General features: G+C 37.4%; 1 protein-coding gene across 2 annotated transcripts in view; it reads left to right on the top strand.

Annotated features, from left to right (window-relative positions):
* arhgef25a (Rho guanine nucleotide exchange factor (GEF) 25a) overlaps positions 1 to 20,155 on the top strand; it is a 95,300-nt gene that overhangs the window by 24,990 nt on the left and 50,155 nt on the right. The gene's annotated exons all lie outside the window — the stretch shown is intronic.

Here is a 20,155-nt window from a genome sequence, read left to right as displayed (position 1 = left end):
TGGTGCACAACATTATGTAAGCTATGTTGATTTTCCTCCAGTGGGGTCTTTCAGTCTTTTTCTTCCCACACTAGTGTATTGTTTTTGTGTTCTTGTGTTTCCCCTCCAAATTTCTCCAAATTTACTTTGGCAGATGCTCACCCACCATCTTCCTTATAAGCGCACATTGTTGATTTAAAGAGCTGTCCGTGCATGCATTGCATTGCATTACACGCGTGTATGTTTGTGTGGGGGAAGGTTTAGGGGGTGTATCTTTCTCATCTTGCACTCAGCTGGAGCAACAGATGTCTGCCACCTCTCCTAGCTACGTCTTTCTTCGCAAAAAAATTTTCTCTCTCAAAGGCTCAAGCACAGTTATAGAACAGCTAGTGTACTTGTGGAAGTGTGTACTACTAGGTGTGTGCACATCTTATGAATGTGTGTACTTATATATGTATGTTTATATGTTCAACCGAGTGCCATGTGTTTATGGGGGGTATGGGTGGTCTAGGTATGTGCAGCACGTGGGTGGATAAAACACTGGGCGAATGAGCCACGCAAAACCCCTTCCTTCCCCTTTCCCAGCCCTTAAGACTTGCTTGTCTGTATCTTTTTTATTTTTCATTTTTGGTATGTGCTTTTTTCAGATGATCATGGTGGTCACTGTTGTTAAGGTGTGGCAGAGCGATGCTAACTGTGGATTGTATGGTAAACGGCGGCTGCAAATAGAGCATTGATGCAGTTGGTTCCTGCTCTTTCTTTTGTGTATTTCATTGTTTTGGTAATTTCACATTTTTTAAAAAAGGCCAATTTAAAGCTTAAAGGGACCATGACATGAAAATCTGACTTTTTCCATGTTTAAGTGCTATGATTGGGTCCCCACTGCTTCTATCAACCTAGAATATGTAAAAAAGATCAACCCAGTAACTTAGTTTTGGTAAACCATTCTCTGCAAGCATCTGAAAAAATAGGTAATTGAAATTTGGCTCTCCTTATGATGTCATAAGGAGCTCTTATTATAAAAATACGATCCCTTAATCTGCACTGCCATTTAGTGCAGAGGGGGAGAGACAGAGAAAATAATTCACAGCACAATTGAGTTTTAATTTCAACAAACCACCATCATTGTGAGCAGTGTTTGCACTTCATCCGCTCATTTGCATTTTAAAGGACACACCCCAAAACGGCACATTTTTGCACACACCTACAAAGTGGCAATTTAAACATGCTATATTAAATTATTTATATGGTATTTTGAGCTAAAACATGACATATGTACTCGGGACACCAAAGATTTATTTGACATCTTAAAAAAGTCTTGTGACATGGCCCCTTTAAATGTTATTTTTTTAGTGAAAATAATGCATTTGGCAGATGCTTTTATCCAAAGCAAGTTTTGGAGTGAATTACATTTGATCAGTACATGCCATGACCTTTGCCCTGCTTACGCAACTAAGCTTCAGGAACACAAACTTTTAACATGGTAAAATTGCACACTTGAACTTTAAAGCATTATTGTGTGCTCTTTTATCACTGTTTGTACTATACTGCCACCTCAGCGGGGCTCTGGCATAGGCTCTAGTGCTTATGTAATAGATATTCTTCCTCTATGTGCCAAACAATGTGCGTTTTACCTTCACTAGGGATCGTCTAAGTTAGCCACAGACATCGTTCCCAAGTCTCGAAAAATACCGCACGAGCCATGTAGGGGCTGAAAACTCACTGAACTGTTACCGGTTTCGGTAACTAAACATTTCTATTTCCTTAATGTTTTGAATTGATGCATTGTGGTTACGTAATGGCCATCTAAATGATGCATATCCTCTCTGAGGAGATTTAAAGATGAAACACTTAAAATTAGCAATATGCACACATTAGTCATTTATGCAGAACTCACCCTTAACTTAAAAATATATATACAACGCATTTTAAGTGGAAAATGCCATGCTGTGTCGTTCCCATCAACTAGGGATGCTACTGTCTGCTTACGTGTACCAGATCTCGAATGCTGCTGAAAGTCAGTGAATATAATATTAATGTCATGCATTAACATCAAGCTCTCCTGCTTAAATATAAATCGTATTAGGACAGCTGTAGGCAGATGGAGCAGCTTAAACCCATATGCGACTACCTCCTACCCTCTCTTTCTATCTTTTCCTTCTCAATTTAAATCTCATGCCTTGGAGATTATACAGTTTGTCTTACTTGAAGACATATGCTCTATTCTCTCATATAGAAATGCGTGTAGTTGGATGGTTTATATAAGAGCATTTAATCAAGCTTGGATGAGGGCTATATGTTTATTCAACCCTGGGAATAAAGTACACAACCTGAATACATCTTAAGCAGGAGGGCATTCAACAGACGTCTTTTTCAGAGGCTTTCTCACACTGTGGAAAGAGCTATCGGTTTAGTTCACTGTGTCACGCACAACACTGCTCAGACCCTCACCCTACCGACTGAAGCACACTTTCCCATACCCATGGCTGAAGTTATGCCCAATGTCACATACACACTCGTTGTTTTGATGTTTAGAGGAGAAACAATCAGAGGTTGCAGAGATAATTAGCTTCACAAATCAGTTGCTCACCAAAGGTTTTTCCTGTCTGCAAGGGTGTATCTGAAAGCAAAGTTCCTGGAACAAACATAACCACGCTCCACATTTTCACAACCTTTAGAGATGCAACTCCACCATACAAAAAAGTAATGTGGTAGTACCATGGTATAATAAAATGATGGTATTGTTATCAAAAAGCTGTCACTGGGGCGGTACCTTTGCACCTAAAGAGGTCATATTAGTACCTCATAGGTACAGATTGGTACCAAAAGTGCATATTAGTACTTCAAGGGAACCAGATGTATATCTGTATCCAATGGGGCTTTTCCATTGCATAGTACCCCATGGTTTGGTTTGGGTCAGGTCAGCTCACCTCACTTTGACTTGGTTAGCTTTTCCATCGAGTTTGGTAACACCTCGGAGTGGGAGGAATTATAGGCGTGAAGTTATATTTGCGCTGCCTACTGCTGTGACATCATACAAGTGAGAGCGTCATTGTGTTTTTATTTTATATTTATTTCTCAGTCTGCCACAAAATTAAAATTGACCACCACAAATAGATGTTTGCACATTGCGTTTATCACTATCTCTGTATCACATGACAGTTTCTGTACAAACACCGTGGCGTCAGTCGAAGCGCTTCGCTGAGCTTCACTTAAGTTGCATGTAAGCGAACTTGGTGTCGCGAATGTGCCGCCAAAAACTTCAAGTCTGGAAAAAAACTGTTATGGTGTTCCTGATTCATAATCTGTGGATGTTTTTCATCACCAAAAGGGAGTTTGGGAACTTACAGCAAAGCACAAATGACAACAGGTTTACTCGAGACAGGGCAAGCTAGCATGAAGGTAAAGCTAATCTTTTACATTATAGCGATGATGCTGGTAGTGACGATTCTCTCAGACCAATCAGTGATCTACAGTGTTTTCGCATCACGTTTTGGTATCAGCTCGGGTCGCTTGGAACCCCAACCGATGTGGACTAAAAAAGTAACGGGTACTACGTACTGCACCCAGTGGAAAAGCCCCCAAAAGTAAGCTGAGTCAACCCAAACCAAACCGTGGGGTACTATCCAATGGAAAAGCGCTATAAATAGTACATATTAGGACCTTGTGAAGTGACAGTTTGGGATCAGTTTTTGACTTATTTTTCCAGACAGTGTACAGTAACATAAATGTAATTTCTCATATTATTGCCTCCTATGATAAATTGTTTTTTTCGTCACTTTTTTCAGTCGCTTTGAATAGAAATATTGTAACTCTTCAGTTTTATTCCCAGGGAACGCATACTGCTTAAATTAATTGCTTGAAAGCCCTATAATCATTTTGGATAAAAGTATCTGCCAAATGCATAAATGCAAAAGCACACTTTCAAGCAAACCATTGAAAAGGAGGATGTTATGTTAATGAATGATGAAATAATTTGTTTTAAATTTAGTATTTTGACACTTTCCACTTGTCAAACTTAGTAGACGATGCTTATACAGTAGTTAGTGTACTGAACTAGACCTTTTGTTACTTTCCCTTTGCACCTTTACTTAAGAAGTTAATGGGACCTGTCCAGTAAAACTACTTTTGAAGTTCTTGCATTGTGTGTTTGCAGTTGTCACTTTTGTCATCTAATGCAATGACATTCATACTTTAGATGGAACTTGTCTGAGTTATAATGGGACTGAAAGATTACCATATTTATACACAATGTTATTAACAGTATAGTACATAAAGAACAACCTCCATTAAAGGCTATTAATTTATTTGTTCAATATTTTTATTTTATTTAATTTTTTTAAATATTAAATCCTTTCACACAGTGAGACAACCATCTTTATAAAGAACAGAATGCAATCACATCTCATTTCTAGCCAAACCATCATCCTGGTAATTACACAGCAGTAAGTGCTGTTTCTTATTCACACTGTAGCTGTACATGGCTATTATTTACAAGCCCAGCTGGAATCCAGCAGATGACGTCTCTTCACTATTTCCTAATGAGCACTGAGCGCTTTAAAAGACACATGACAATCACTTGTTTAGTCACTATTTAAGATAATCGCGACTGATAGCATAGAACAGACACTTCCCTTCTTCTATCTGAATGAAAACACCGGCTTGTTAAAGGTGCCGTAGAAGGTAAAACGGTATTTACATAGGCATAGATGAATAATCTTTTGTGCATGATATTGACATATCGTGAGCCTCAAAGACGATTGTTTGCTCTTTCTTATGTAAACCTTGTGCATACAAAAGACAGCTGGAAAACAGGCCAATCTTAACATAAAACCAACTGTGATGTTACAGTCAAGCTGTACACCCCCACATTAAATTAATCATTAAATTAAGTACAATGTTGTTACGATGCTAATAAAAAGTTGTGACTGCTGAGTTAGTGCTATATGCTAGTTAATGCTATATGCTAACGTTAACCCCTCGTTCAGACAGCCAGCGACGTTATCGCTGTGTGTCGCTTGTCTCTTTCAATGAGGTGTTTCTAAATCTGCTTGTCATAAACAAATGAGTACCATCCACGCCAGTAACTGACGAGAGAAGGGTGACGTGAACTCCACTGCTTTGTTCTCATTGGTAGTCGCTCCCGAAAGTCGCTCGACATTTGCATAAAGTTAAACTTTTCTTAACTTTCTTGCGTCGCTGGACACGCCCATACGGTCGCCAACGGTCACTGTCGCTCGTGTCGCCGGAAGTCGCCAGGTTTCCATTGAAATGAATGAGATCGCGTCGCTCTGCTACTGCTTGTCATTGGCTGTCTGAACGAGGGGTTAGTCTGAAGTTCTACTATTGATGTTACAGTTACGTTTTGCAGGTCCATACTGAAAAAGCCCACAAACTTACAACTCAGAATTGTTCATTAACAATCTCAAAACAATTTATTATTCCTCAAATTCTGTATCTTTGTCTGATACAGGCTCAAACATAAGGTCTGTTTGCACACACACAGAGCTACTGAACTGAACTGCTCTGAGAAACAGCCAATCAGAGCAAAGTTCAACATTATTATTCGTGGTGCTTTAAAATAAGGTAAAATAGACAATTTCATTCTAAGAGCAAATTCTAAGGTTGTAAATGGACACGTAAAACCATCTCTGGATAATTTTTGCACTTAATAAAGCCACATACCTTCTATGTAGATATCAAATAACAATTTAACATATTATTTTAATGCATTCTTAGGCAACATTAAGTAAAGTTTCCCCGTGGTGTGAAATATGTATCATGCATAAGCCTGCATAGAGAATCAATAGACTTGGACAAGAAATCTTGGATCTTAATGGCACGAGGCATTGAGTTTATTTTATAAAGTATCAGCAGGGTTTGCTGCTATCACATTTTAAAGGATTTGCTGTTACTGAACTTGCAACTTGAAGCGCAATGCAGAAACATAATAAAGGGACAGAAAAATAAAGAGACTGGTGGTAAACAGCACGGTGTAGCTCAAATTGTGTAGGGGCCCAGCTAAGAGTTCGTGTCATTTTTGAAACTTCCTTGGCCCTGAAACAGGAAGTTGAATTTTTACCTCAGGAAAAAACAAATCTTTCCTAAAATGAGCTGAACAAAGGATCATGTTGTGCATTTCTGCAGCTGTGTTTAGAAAGAAGAACATGCCATGAAGGCTGGGAACCATTTCAGGTGTCCCGAGGAAAAGTTTTTTTACGGAAAGCGTGCACCTGCAAGATTTTGAGATGTTTCTGCGCTGCCTAATGCGCTGTTTCCGTTGTTAATGGTTAGATGATTGCTTTCGCTCCCAGCAATGTCTGTAAACCTGTCACGGTACATATATTTATACCTGCAGTTAGATCATCCTCACATGACCCTATTTTGAAAACAAAATGGCTGCCAAAATTATGGAACTTTGATAGCAATTAAAGCCTAAACTCATCTGCTTTAGTCTAAATGAAGCCACACATGGTCTCATAATGGTAGTGATTAGAAAGGAGACAGTACCACTCTGCAATATAAGTCACAACATCTGCTTTAGCTTTTCTACCACTGCAAAGACTCCTTCAATAGTGCTTTATTAGTACCCACAGGTAATCTTGCTGTTATCCGAAGCACACAATGCCCTAAAACATAGGAAGTTTTGTATACAATAGTGAATGTGAGTATTTCAGGCAGACTCCAGTGGCAGGAAGTAAGGAAGTGAATCAAGTAAATCAGCATCATTACGGTGCCAAGAGAACTATTGGATCTCCTTTTCAAGCCTCTGCTTTCTTTGGCTGCGTTGTATATTAAAACCTCCCCATGCTTTTATTTTTTACTTGCAGGTTTCCGTTCTCTGTTTCACCCTTAAGCATTATTGAAGTCAGTTTAGGTGAAGCCTAAGAGGCATACTGCATTAGGCAATTATGATGAAGAATCCTTTCTTGTTCATAAGATGTCCAACATCAGATCGCTTTTTAACTTCATCCTACATTCTTTATTTTATTTGAAACTAGCCCAGCCTTGAAGTGAGAAGGCATTGCCCTTCTTTGCTTTGGTTTCCTTACAGTAATCACAGAAACTGCTGCAAACCCACCTTAAATGAGCCACGTTATGAGCTAACATGAGCTCATATCTCATAGCTTAACCAAAAGATGCGGAGAGGACTTCAGCAATAATAGTTATCTAACAAAAAACAGATGTGTTCCCATTGTACTTCAACATTGCTAAGTGGCTCTTTTATGGGCTGTCTGATTGGACAGGTGTTGTTTTTTATGTAGGGCCACTTAATGTACAACAACTGTAAGGACTGCATGCTTGGAACGACCCGGGTTAAGTGCCCATCTAAAAAATGCAATGATACTAAATCCAAATGGCATTAACTCTTTATCACTATAGGGTCCACACCAGCAACTTTGACTGAATCTTGAAACATGAAATTCACATTTCTTATTTTCTCAATGCATGTTTCTCAATTTATCAAAGCATGGCTTAAGCCTGGTGCACACTGTGAGATTTCAGCCACAATTTAGCTGTCTGGACAAATTTTGAAATCCTAAAAGATTCCTGGAATCCTAGGCTAATATTTATCGTCCCTGATTCAGACAGCCGATTAATGATCGTTGCGGTCAAAATTATCCTCAGACAAAATTCTGGCAGTGTCAGAAATTTTGAGACACAATCGTGCAGTGTGACATCTCCCTACGACAACCAGAAAAATCAAAAACCAATAGAAGCACAGAACCTGATGACGCAATTAGTGCGACAACAACAAACCAACACAGACAAATGTCGAAAAGAGCCAGGTGGACATATGCGCTGGAAATACAAATGCCAGGTACTAAGGGTGTCACGATTTCGATTTTAAATCGAAATCGATCGAAATTAAGTCACAACCTCGAACTTCGAATAAAAAAATAAGATCGTCGATGCTGCCACGCGTGCACGTGTGACGGAGAGAAGCGCAGCTGCTTATGACGCGTCGGATTTATTTCAGATGCTAGGAGTCCAAGACGCACTCGTCCATGTGCGTGCAAGAAGGAATCCTCTCTCTACAAGCTCTCTCATGTATAAAGTGAAGCCCACAAACCCCCATGCGAGGAAAAGCATGCAATGTGCATGTTAATGTGAAACTATAATAATAATAATAAATATTAACGGCATAGCATTTTTTGTCTTTAAAAAAAAGTAAAAACCGAGAATCGAATTGAATCGTGATCTTAGAATCGAAAATCGAGGATTTGGAGAATCGTGACAGCCAAACCAGGTGCTCATCTCCTTCGTTTTTTCTTCTTTTTATGCTCAAGTCATGATTAAAATTCAGCGTGTGTTCGCCCAGCCGTCGCGATCGGTGATGTAAAACTACAGACGCGTTTGTTTGTGTGCGTCCGATTTTTAAAAGTCTTTAAACTTGTACAGTCTAACATAAATGGAAACTGAGATCATACAGTGTGACTTATCTACGATTTGCCAGTGTGGCAAGCATCAATCTTAAAGGGATATTTAAAATCACACACCGGGTTTTAGAAATACAGACCGATTATTTGTACTTTTTAATCCTTGAGTAGAATTTTGCTTGCAAGACAGCAGCAACAACAAAAATATCAAATGCAATGCAAATACATAAAAATTGAAAATTGAAGGAAAACTTTTTATTCATGTCATTAAGCACTTTTGCATTACAGTCTTACCTATTCAGCCACCTTGTTCCATTCTGGTATGGAACGTCATCTTTTAGTCCAATCAATTCTGACAATTCCCCCCATCAAATATTCTGTCTAACTTTAAAATTCGTCAAATTACAGAAGTAAACTGAGTTGTAAACAGTGTTGACTTAAAGCAGTAGACCACCATTGTCAAACAGAGGTCTGTTTTCAATTTCGACCCGACCCCGAAGTTGAAAGATTATGCTCTTTTTGGAATTGCAGGCAAGATTGGCTGCACTTTTTTATTATCCACTTATAAGGTCTCATTTCTGCATGCATTATGGAAAAGGCTGGAAAAATAGCAAAACTGAAAGCATGTGGACGTACTTGAGACTGCTCGTCGCTCAGAAGTAGGAGATATTTTTAACCCAGCACCCCATCCCCCTTTCTCTTTCTCTCTCTTTTCTCTTTCTTTTCTTTCTCTTTCTCACTTTTTCTCCATCTCACCTTTTTCCACCCTTCTTTCTTTTAATTTTTGACCCTTTCTTCTGCATCCACAGTCACAGCTCCTCTAGCAGAATGAAGAAATAGCCCCAGCCGAATATTGGGCTGAAAGTTGTATGATATGCCTGTGAGGAATGTGAACATCAAGCGGAGCGTAAAGATCATTTCAGGGGCAAATCTCACTTACTAATTCTCTCTCTTTCTGTCTCTAACTCTCACATTCTCTGTGAATCAGGCAAAATTAAACTTCTGTCCACAGCTGGATGCAATAACCACCTCATCTCTGAAATGTTTTGCATTTATTCTGTCAGGGACATTTCATTTGGATAGGCAGGAGAGACGGTCTTTTTTAAAAATCTGGTTAGTTAGTTAGGACTGGTTAGTTGACTCTGATTGGTCAATAGCTGTGTTTTATTTACGATTCTGTGTATCACTGCACATCACTCTTAGTAAAGTAAACATATGTGAAAATTATGTTGCTGCTCACAGTCGTTTTTCCAGCGAAAGGAAGGCTTTTAGTGATTTTACTTCATAAAAAGTTGCATTGATATATTTTATTGCTTTTTGTATTGTGTGGTAACCGTTTTATAAAAGCATTAAAAGTGCAGTGTGTAGATTTTAGTGGCATCTAGCAGTAAGATCGCAACCAACGGCTCAGTCCACCATTCACCCCAAAGCATAGAAAAGCTACGGTTGCTGCCACAGGACAAACATGTTGTTGTTTAAGACAAAACACAGTAGTGACAAAACACGCTCTGTTGAGCAGTTATCTGTTTAGGGCTACTGTAGAAACATGACGGCATAAAATGGCCATTTCCATGTAAGGGGACCCGTGGTGTATGTAGATAAAAAACGGCTCATTCTTAGGTAATAAACACATCACAGTACATTATGTAAGGTCTTTATACACCACTGATAATATAGTTATGTACATAAAATAGCATTTCGGTCAATAGATCCTTCTGAATGTTACACACTGCACCTTTAACTCTTTTCCCACCAGCGTTTTTAAAAAAAGTTGCCAGCCAGCGCCAGCCCTTCTCATGATTTTCACAAAAGTTGAATGCCTTCCAGAAAATGTTCTTCTTTAAATATATAAACATACATTATTTCAAATGAAAGAACAGACCCTCTGCTTTCAAAAAAATAAAAACGTTTCATCCTACCTTCATTAGTTCTCTTTTCATTACCTCTCAAATATGGGTAGGTTTCTTCAAAAACACAAAATTTTGAGCAAAAAGCCGAGATAATTTAGAATGTTTGCAAAGGACTTTTGATAGAGATCAGATGCAGAGCGATCTTTAAAACATAAACAGAGTTTTTTCTCTTTCACTTGAGGAGTTAGGTTGTAAAAGTCGCGGAAGTGTGACCTGGTGGATAATAGAGGTATTGCGGAAAGCCGGAAATTCTCGTAATTGGCTAGGGAAGCGTTTTCTCTTAATTGAGGAGATAACTTGTCAATGGCAGGGTAAGAGTTAAGGTAATGTGTATCGTAATTAATACTCTTTGAGGCTTATTACACAATAACACACAGCCTCTTGTACCTTATTTTTAACATAAACATCTTTCATCTTAGGTAAAATGGATAGTATGTTAATTTAAAAATATTGTGTATTATATTTTTTTAAATATTATATTTAAAAATATAAAAAATCTGGATGTGTCGGTGTGTCCAGTGATGCAACAAAGTTGTTGTGTTGTGCAATGACTATTAATAATTGTGAAGACAGAAGAGCTCATGTGATAAGTCTCTTGTCAGATACTGTAGTCAAATATAGACGTAATGTTACTAGGATATACTTTACTGTTTAATATGATTTGTTCCTGCCGACGTACGGCCATATTTAAAGAGAAATGACACATAGCACACTAAAATTATTCATCATATCATATAGGTCCACCATTAACAGTAGCACATTCAACAGTACAGTGACCCTGTCACTTTTCTGTCCCTCCTCCTGACATATTTTGTGCCCTGATGTTGCGTTCCCTTCATCACTTGGGCAGAAGTGTACAGAAGAATGAGGGAACGTGTGGGAAGTTATCGTTGACACAGAATTGCATTCCATACCTTGTTTAGAAAAAAAATGAAAGCAAGAAGACATGTTTCATCCGAGCCGTCTTACTGTTTCTTCAATCTCTGCTCTTCACTAAATTGCGCTGTGATTCACAACATCACGTACGCCAGAATGAGCCACACGCCGCTGGTGTTTATCATCAGTGAAAGGAGGCGTGTTTTCACTTACCCTTGATGTGTATTTTAGCAAACTGTTATTGAATTGTGCTTTTCAATACAAAGGTCTCTCTGTCATTGCTGGCAGCATCTTAAGGATGTTTTCCCTGGAGCAGTGGTTCCCAAACTTTTTCAGCTTGTGGCCCCCCTTGTGTACGGTGCATTCCTTTGCGGCCCCCCAAAGAAAATTTGTGACAAAAAACTGTTCTAAAACTCAACATTTTAATAAAAAAACATTAAATTATACAAAAAAGTAGTGCTTTTGGTTAGTAGCCTTATTTTTTTTAGGTTTAATTACACAGAATTCATGATAAATTAACGTATTTCATAAAATGTCATAAAACTGGGGCCCCCCTGGCACCACCTCGCGGCCCCCCAGGGGGCCCCGGCCCCCAGTTTGAAAACCACTGCCCTGGAGGGTTCTCCACGGATAGCATTGGCAGACTTTTTTTGTTGTAGTGAACAAACAAATTATGGTGGAGCAGAAACAGTTTCTTAACCTTTTAGACCAAAAGCACGGAGTCGGAGCACAGAATACGAACAGATGCTTGTTGCTGAAATATAGTGGTTTATCCCGTTATGCAATAAGTCAGGGACTCGCTAAGAAAATCCATGTCTGTATACGGTTACTTCTGACCTTAGCCAGAAATTAAATTTGTTTAAGAGGCAGTGAGTCAAATGTCTTTTTATAATTAAAGTATGCATTTACACTTTCAAAAATAAAAGGTATATTGGATATCAAATAGTACATATTAGGACCCTTTAAATGGTACCGTCCCAGTGACAGCTTTTGTACCATTTTTTTCAACCTATCAATGACCGCGTTTACATGCACCCTAATAATGCGATTATAATGGGATTTTGTCAATACTGCGATTATACTTTACCTCATGTAAACGCAATAATTCGATAAAAATAATGCGATTAAGCTCATAATCGCAATAAGTAAAGTCGCATTAAAAGAGGTGGCGTACGCCGTTTATAATCGCAGTATGCGTCCATGTAAACGCTTTAATCGCATTTATACCGCACTAATTAAGTGCACGTGTGTTTTAGTCACGCACCTTAAGCACAAATTCGTTTTAATCTTGACATTAGGAAGTTTTACATGAACTCTGCCAACACGACTCGCTGTCAGCAGTCTGCCTTCATTCAGAAACAGCTCAAATAACACGACAGCAGTGTATAAAACCTTTAAATGACATTATAACGATAATTATAACGATAAATATATTAGTGACCACATCATAATGATAACTTCATGCTAATTCGATAAAACGAGCGCGGCATTACCTAATATTGGATATTTCTTGTAATAAAACTTTTTTTGCAATTGTTTACATGTCACTGAATATGTACATATGCTGTTCTTGTTGCATTTACACAGCGGGAAACCAGCAGATGTCCTCAACTGAATGAATGTAGTAGTTTGTGTAATAATATCATACCTTTTGGCGTAGTCAGTGTGGTAGAAAAATTTCACAGCATCAGCGCTGGATACCTGAGGTAATTTTATGTTATAAACCTCAGCAATGAATGAGCTTTCTGCTGCATTTTAAGTGCGTGTGCACTTCAAGTTCAAATAGATTTGATTGGCTGTCAATGGTTTATCGTTCATCATGTGCCAAAATCGCTATCGTTATAGTTGTTGTGTGAGCTCTGCTATTATCTTTAATATAAAACGATTTTTAAAACTATATTTTTATATCATGTGAACGCCCTTTACAGGCACTGTCATATTTATATCTTCATCACGGCACCGGATAATGAAATACATCTATAACAACGTGTTTGTCATTTAACGTAAGTAAATTAAAACAGTGGACCATATATGTGAGTTCATCATTTGTGCTCTGCATTGAACTTTGTGTGAATAATCCAAAAATAAAAACTGCATGTAAACCGGAGTGAAGAGGTTAGCTCCAGTCATGTAAACATCCTACTGCGATTAAGACCTTACTCGCATTATTGGAAATAATCGCATTTTTGGTGTGCATGTAAACGTGGTCATTGAAGCAGAGCTCAATGTGTTGATCACACTGTTGTGCAAAGCCCCAAATTGCTCAGCGTGTGCGCGAAAAAGAAGTCTGTGGTGGTACCATGGTCTGCTCTGTTGATAGTTGTTTTCAAAGTTAGTCTATTGATCTCAACATGATACATTGGCATGAATATGAATTTGATAGCGTGCTGTAGTAAAGTCAACTTTCAGAAATGTGTTTTTGATGTCCATCGATGTTTATCACTTATCTTTTCTTTTGTATGGTCGTCCCTAACTGTCTTCCCTTAGGGTTTAGTAGTTGCCATGGCAATGGGACTTAGATGAAATCTAAAGACATGGGAAGAATGAAAATGTGTGTTGGAGGCTTGACAACCATTACTGGGCTGTACATACTGTACATAGCGCGTATGCGATCAGTTATGTTGCACCTACTGCAGCACCTATGACTCACCCGAAGCGTCGTCATTTGTACACACAGAAGTAATTTTCCCACGCATATGGTGACACATATTAAACTAGACCTAATAAGGCAGAATGAGAGTCCTTGTTTAAACTGGAAATTCTCTGCTTCCCATGTTTTTTCAAATCTAAAGCTGGCTAAGATACTGACAGCCAGTGGATTTGATTCTGGATGTTAAACACACTATTGACTAAATCATTGAGATTTTCCCTAGAGCAGATTTCATATAAGCATTAGTTTATGTTTATCTGCAAAGGGGAAAACTTTACTGATCATTGTTCATGTAGGTCAATGGTAGAGCATTGCATTAGCAGTGCAACAGGTTGTGGGTTTAATCCCAGGAAACACACGTACATTGTCTGAATATATACTGTATATAAAGGGTACTGACAAATTGACAGCAAGGAACCATTTTTTTTACAAAAATATATTGACAAAATACTTGTATAACACTGTACAAGTCAATTTGGATTAAAGCATCTGCCAAATGCATACTGGAATGAAGAGTTTGGTCCCAAAACGCGATAAACGCCATAAAAAAACGAGTTACCACCAAAATCAGTATTGTATCAGGTCAGTATTAAAAAGTAAATTCTTAATTTTACGCAAAATCCGATATCCTCCTTTTTTTCCAAAAACGCGATAAATGGCAGTCCTCCTTCTCTGCAGAATGCAATAAATCTGCTCAACAAATCACAGCGCACCATTCCACGCATTGTAAATAACAATGGCGGTGGGTTGAATACACACGGAATCCTAGTTTTTCTCATCTACTTTGTACTCCGTGAACAACAAACAACCAAAAACAAAATAATACTTTTGATGGCATTGATAAACCTGTAGTGGTTTTCTGTTGCAGGGAAAAAACATAAGCCACTGGGGCTACGGAAAAATGACTTGATTCTCAAATATCAGCATCAAGCTTTTGTCATGCTAACACTTTGACCCCAGGGGATCATAAGAAAAACTTTCCATTATTTTACTCAAAGTCAGCGAAAATCAAGCAGGACCAAAACATTTTACAGCTGATCGCTGTCAAAAAAGTTCAGCGATGACGTCACATTGTTCTTAATATGACAAAGTTAGTGTTTTGTTTAATGCCATTGATGTTTTTTTAATCAGTGTATATCACTAGTCAACTAAATGAATATAACATGGCAAAGATGAATGCTCATTTATATATTCATTATATAGATTTATAGCATTTTGATCAGTTTATTTTAATACATTTTTAAAAATCAACTATGGATTATTATAACCTAAAGATGCTATGTGAAAGTTTGTAACAGAAAATAGTGCTTTCATCTTGTCACTTTCTTGTTATAGAAAACACATTTTTACCGAAATTAGTCAAAATTGATTTATTGCTGTTTGGAATCAAACTCTTTAAATACAGTTTTATGCAAAAATCTTAGGCCACCATGTCACAATTAGATATGTTGTTTTTACAGTGACCATATATAAATATTTCTTAATCTATTTATTAGAATACACCCAGTAAATACAGGAAGGTTGCATGTGGTATTAAAATGAAAACAATATATTTTAAGCTAAAGGGTTAAGTATTTGGTGTGACCTTCTCTTATTGTGAAGCAATAGCAGGAACCTGCAGAGTCTTTAAAACCTTTATGAAATGAAACCCTAATTCTAATCTAATGATTTCCCTGACTTCAATCTCCTCAAAAGATTTTAAGATGTGCTTAGAGGTCACACAAAATACGGACTTTTGCCAGAAGAAGCCATTTTGTTATGAAAATTGGGAATTTTTAAAATGTTGTGTACATAGTTCCTGTATTCCTTAATAGAGTGAAAAATAAATAAGGATGGTCAGTAAAACTTTGCTAAAACAACAAAGCTGGTGGTGACCTAAAACTTTTGCACATTGCTTTATATAGTGTTCTTATATCACTGAAACATAATTTATAGCAGGCTTAGCTGACTTTTGATCTACATAGAGAATAAGGTAAAAAACTTTAAATACTCAACTATGGTTGACAAATCTGTCTAAAGGAATACTTTTTCTGGTTAATTTGATAAAATATATATTTAGAATTTTCTGCATTCAACTCAACTGTGTGTGGGTTGATAACAGTGACATTGAGGTGGTGGATAAACAGGCTCTATCTGCAGTAGCAGGAAACTTCTGGGAGATATGTTTTTTTCATTGTCAAGACTGAAGCACACACACAAAGCTCCACATGTACCCTACTACTGTAGGGCCTATCTTTCAGAGTGATCTTCATAGGGCGCCCAATCAGTGCCATCTGGGTCTAAACATCCTGCCACCAACCAAAATCAGCAGTAGTCAAATTTAAGCTTTTACATGGGGTGGTCCACCTACGCACACATTGTCACATGCCCGACTGCTGTGTGTTGTGTTTGTGGCAGAACTATGAGGTACTAACACAAAGTACAGTAAAGCTATAACTTTTGACCGAGGGGCTTTATGAACAGAACTAATATGAAGATGAATTTCTCAATAGGACAGTGTGCTCCAGGGTTGATGGATGATGTTGATGGGAAGTGTGGCTGAGGATCCCAAGTGAGGTATTCAGCACACGGTCCCAGTTTATTGCTTCCTGAAGTGGAGGCAGAGAAACAGGCATCAGTGATATAATGGAAAGTGTACTTATCTTAATGGGATGCCAGTTCCTCTGTTGGTCATGTCCTTAACTGTCCAAAAGAGGGAACAGGTGCTGCTGGTGTTTTACATTACCCACGTGATGAGGACATTAGTGTTGCCCGTGGAGACACGGACAGAGGCAGGTGGCTCACGCATCTGCAAATAGACTTTCACAAAATGCAACAGAGCTGTTCACATACAGTACACTATTTTTTACATTTACTGTACTGTACATATGTCCTAAGTGCATACAAATGTAAACACTGCAATATAAACATGGTTGTTTTCGTAAGACTAATTGATTGTGTATAAACATTAGGTCATTCGATTGATTGGTTGGTCGGTTGGTTGATCGATTGCATGTTGAAGTTTCAGATTAGTATCCCTGCCACAATATAGTTACAGTGTTGTTATTGATGTTCTCTGCTATTCTGTTTTTCTCTGTTGATGAGCTGTGATTTGCATCTACTCTCATCGCCTTGGCAGTATGTCTGTTTTTTGCAGTATGTCATTGTTTTTAGAAATGTTCCCCTTGACATATTCAAATAAATTTGGAGCTCTTGTGAGCAATGCGAAAAAATTGGCAGCAACTTTTGCAGTATGCCTTTTTGTCTGGGATGTTTCTGTTTTTTTATGATATTGAATTTTAAATCGAATTGATAAAGTTAGCACTTTTAAAACGGACTGATTTTTGCAAATCAACATATCAATATATTTACGTGTATTTGTAATTTGGTACACTCTAAAAAATTCTGGGTTATTTTTAACCCAACGTTGGGTCAAAAAGGGAAGAGCGCAGCAGCTGGGTTGAAATTAACCCACATTGTAAAAAATGATGTGTTAATTTTTGGCACAAAATAGAGTAATGCGAGTACCCAACTTATTTAAATTTCAGTAATTGTAACTGCGTTACTTGATTTAAAAAAAATACTTTTACATGCTCGTTACCGCTAAAAGTAGTGGAAGTAACGGAATTACTTTGTAAGCAGAGGCGATATTTGAGTTCCCTGCTTAATGCATGTGCCAAAAAACTCTGTTTTCTCTGACTAACAAATTACCCAGTAGTCTGCAGTATTTTTTGCGCGTGAGTGTAATTGAAAGAAAATTACTGATGGAAGGGACACAATTACAGATAGAACTATATTCAGAAAAATGTTATGTGATATTATATAATGGTCTTATATCACGCTAACATTACAAAATCTATTTTTTGATATTTTGAATGTGAATCAAAACATAAATAAGAATAGACAAAACACCAATAATAAACAATGCTGTACTTTATTGAACAATTACCTAAACATCATCTTGCTGTAAACAGGAGAAACTGAAGAAAAAAGGAAGAAAGATTTGTGTTATAGTGACTTTACTTTTCATCTTCAATTGCATTAAAAATAACTCTTCATTTATAAGTCACTTTGGATAAAAGCGTCTGCTAAATTAATAAATATAAAATAATGTAAATGCATAAGTAAGTAATTACTTCCTGCAGGTGATTTTTTTCCTTCTTTTTTCAGTCTTTTGGAAACTGCTCTGTCAAATTCCTTGACTTCACTACAATAAAAGATGAATGCCATTGTCAAAAATATTGTGTAATAACAAATACCATTTTTTGCAAATGCAAATTACAAGCATACCTAGAGTGACAAGAAGGGCCACGGAGGAACACCTCCTCAGCTTCCTGCCAGGATAATGCCTGCATTTCACATAGGCCATGGATGATACAATCGAAACAATCCAATTGACACACATGTTTGGGCCTACTTCAGGATAAAGAAAACTACAAATAAACTCCACTTCATTCTTGAAGTTCAGTTGAGTTTAGATTTATAAACCAGAGCTTTGAGGTATTTAAAAAGAATAGCACACTGCTGCTCACTGTCCATGGCACACATGGCTTTAGGGGGAACCACTTTGAAGGTAATCAAAATCACTGCAGCATTTGTGAAATTTTGGAATTTCTGGAAGTGAATTCCCTCTTTGAATTGTTATATCCACCTTTAAAAAAGAGAGAAAGAGTCAAACTCAAATTCAAATTTTAAGACCACCCCACAGAGTCCTTTAAAAGAACCCAAACAAAAGGCCAAATGACACATTCTAGCTCACATAATAATACCATAGGCTGGTTAATAAATAGTGTAGGCATAGTCAATTTGATTATTAGTCAATTGTAAGAGCTGTATAATTGTATAAATAGCTGGGAACAAATTTATATCACAGTTAAATTGATATTGATTCATTTTAATACTTACTTTTTTAAGAACTCATTTAAGTAGTCTACATAAATTATATAAAGTAAAATAATTACTCCTGCATTAATTAAATAAATTTATAGTTTTAGGAGAAAAGGTAATTAAAAAAGGTCAAACGGTAAATCAGATTTAATAATTAATGGTGACATTCTTTGATATTAACACACTTTGGGGTTGTTTCCCGAACATATTAGTTTAAGACAGGACTACTAGTCACTACCCTGCTGAAAAAAAACAGCATCAAACCAGCATGGACCAGCATGGGAATTATGCTGGTCTATGCTGATTTAGCTGGTGGTCACCAGCACCAAAACACAACATATGCTGGTCTTGCTGGTATGCTGTTTTTTTCAGCAGGGTAGGCCTTAGTTTAATCAGAAAATATAACTAGTTTGATCAAACATGCCTTATTAAAAACATTTGGCTACTTGTGTACATTTTGAGGCCAAGCAATAGCCACTGATGTATTTTAAGACATGTAAGTGCAAGTTGTTTTCAGTTTGGCCAGCTCTTGTATTTATTTTAGTTAATCCCTGTCCGAGAAACCGCCCCTTAATGTATTTAATTGGTCTACTTTAATGTCAACTAAATGTAATCGAATTTTTACAATGGCTTAAAAGCTAACGTATTTAGCTATAAATATTTTCGGGGAAAAAAGGCGAAAAACATATATTATCTGCTCAAATTTTGTTACAATCTATCTTTAAAAATATTAAATGTACTATTGTATCGATGGGCTAAAGTAGTTTGAATAAAAAACAATTCGAATGAGTATGATTCGCTTAATAAAATTGATGATACTCACGTTTCTTGTCACGCTGTCTCAAAAAACGAGTGCTCTGAGAATGCGGATCTCTGGGCGGGGGTTTGTACCTGCAGGTTCCGAGTCTGCAGCTTCATAATATTGGAGATTTTCGCCGTTTTGATAGTGTTTTGATCGTGTTACATTACTTCTGGCGGCAGGCGTTGCATTCAGCGCAGTCGCTGACGTCATCAACGTCTGAGCGCGCTCACGAGCTCTTTGCTGTTGCTGCTGCATTTTGCTATCTGAGGAATTAAAACGTGTAAGGAACGCTCACAACATTTCCAAACCCCACTACGGTAATGTGCAGTTAACTTCATCTGTGTAGAAATTGTATGGTTTAAAATTGGACTGTCTCAACATTTTATTAGGAGAGATTTCTAGATTTATCTTCTTGGTACAACGGCAAAGTTCGCCAAAGTTCACGGGGACGCGGAATCACACATGTTCACATATGAGGTAAAGTTGAATGCAAAAATCCGTTCCTCTAAAAAATTTTATCTAAACATTTTTTGAATCATTATTGAACATTAAACTCAATCACGTGGCTATAGCTTATGTAATTTTCGTTGTTTATAAACTTTATGGATTTAAAATGACATTAATTGTACAGGATTATGCAGTTGTTGTGCAAAATGCATTGACACAATTAAACAAGTCATTAAACAAAACG

The sequence above is a fragment of the Paramisgurnus dabryanus genome, chromosome 21 (assembly GCF_030506205.2).
Source record: "Paramisgurnus dabryanus chromosome 21, PD_genome_1.1, whole genome shotgun sequence".
In the NCBI taxonomy this organism is placed as follows: domain Eukaryota; kingdom Metazoa; phylum Chordata; class Actinopteri; order Cypriniformes; family Cobitidae; genus Paramisgurnus; species Paramisgurnus dabryanus.
The sequence above is the reverse complement of the archived record's forward strand: the minus strand, read 5'-3'. Positions and strand labels throughout refer to the sequence as shown.